Source organism: Sinocyclocheilus grahami, unplaced genomic scaffold (assembly GCF_001515645.1).
Source record: "Sinocyclocheilus grahami isolate Dianchi unplaced genomic scaffold, SAMN03320097.WGS_v1.1 scaffold583.1, whole genome shotgun sequence".
Taxonomy (NCBI): Eukaryota; Metazoa; Chordata; class Actinopteri; order Cypriniformes; family Cyprinidae; genus Sinocyclocheilus; species Sinocyclocheilus grahami.
The window spans coordinates 554,661-556,698 of record NW_015505762.1 but is presented as its reverse complement, the minus strand read 5'-3'; positions in this window follow the sequence as shown (position 1 = coordinate 556,698).

Sequence of the window (2,038 nt, the reverse complement as noted above, 5' to 3'; positions counted from 1 at the left end):
AATAGATAAGAGAGTGGTCATGAAAAGGAGTTATAGCGTTCACAGGGGAGTCAGCCTTTGCCTTCTGTCATCATCATCATTATAAGTGTCCATTTCTCCCACCAAGCAAAGCATGTAAAGCACAATCACTATATTCTTAATTATTTTCAGCATTTTATCTAAAAGTTTCTGTCCCTCATTATTAACCACCATCTATCAGCAGTTATGTATTTGATCTCAGTGAACCCAGAAGCTGTCAATACACTAATCCTTTCATCATTGATGATATACATAAATAAATTTCATTTTAAAATACATTAAAATATAATGCAATTTTGAATAATAATTCAAAATATTATTGTTTTTACTGTATTTTTGATCAAATAAACGCAGCTTTGGTGAGAATAACAGACTTATTTCAAAAACATTTTTTTAATATCTTATCGACCCAAACTTTTGAATGGTGTATATTTAGAGAAGAAAAGGGGGTAACAATATATAGACCAATTCTCACTATTAACTAGATGCTTATTAGCATGCCCATTATTAACATATTGGCTGTTTATTAGTATAAAGCACATATTCTGCATGACCATATTCTACATCCCTAATCCATACCTGTAATGACGATTCATTGACGTTGGGATCCATGTGCAGCTTTATTAACAATCAGACAGGCAGAGTTCAGTCAACAGCATACAGGGGTAACGTAGGCAAGGCAGAATCATAACCAGAGTCCATGCAAAGGGGTCGAGGCCGGCGGCAGACAGAGGAGAGAGTAGTTCCAAACACAGAGCAAGGTCAAAGAGGCGGGCAGCGAACAATCAGACAGGTCTAAACAATCCAGGTAGGCAACAGGTAATCAAACAAGGTATGAACGCTCAGTAATGTCAGCAGTAGCAAAAACAAGACTTCGCAATGAGGGTAAGGTAGGCACTGCCTATATAGTCATGGTAATGATCAGCACCTGTGCAAGTAATCAATGTCAGGCATGGGGTGATGGGAAATTAAGTCCTAAGGAACAGTTAGTACTCCGGTGAGGGTTCCCTCTGGTGGGGATCGGAGGGAGCCACGGAGGCTTGATTCGTGACAATACCCAATACCTAAATTTAACAACTACCCTACTAACTATTAATAAGCAGCAAATAAAGAGTTTATTGAGGCTAAAGTCATAGTCAATGGTTTGTTAATAGCAAGAATTGGACCTTAAGATAAAGTGTGACCGAAAAGCATTACAGAAGAAAAAAATAGATTTAAAGATTTTTTATCTATGGCACACAGGCATTTAGTTACTTTATTTTTGTGATATTTGTGTTGATATTATGTTTACAATATTTATCTTCTATTAAAAAAAGCAGACCTACTTTTTTCCATATGATTGAGTTTTAATTTTTTTTTAAAATTTCTGCACATCTACCCATGTTTAAATTTGTTATTTGTTATCAGTATCTGCCAAACTTTCCATATTGCTGCTGCCGTTGGGCTCACCAATAAGGATTTTGTCTCAGGTCATATACATGTAAGTGATGGCTTGTTCCTGAGCAATGCATTTAACCCCAGTAAGTTTTGAAATAAGTATTGTACTCCAAATCACTTGAATAAAAGACAAATAATCAAAATGACAAGTAACTAACAGGAATGTCAGGCAGTCTTTCTAATACACATAGTCTCCAGCTTCTTGAATGACCTTCATCTGCACATTTCTGATCTGGACCTCCAAAGTCGCCTTATTTGGAGTATTCACAGTGTGGCTGTGTATGTTAGATTTGTCAGGGGATCACCTTTCCCTCCACATCTAAGAGCCCGTCTGAGAGTGCGTGGGTTATGGGGCACAATTTGGCACAGAAATCAAAATCTCCAACCAAACACATGTGTGTGCATGTGTGAGCGTAGGCCGTTTTTAACAGGCTTTTAAGCTCTTCTCTTCCGTTGGTGGACCACAGTGGATAATGTCACATGTAACCCTGGTTGCCGTGGTGACTGACCCCTCAGTCATTAGATTGATATTTGGCGTGGGCTGTATGGATGTGCGCAGTCTTTTTTTTTTTTTTTTTTTTTT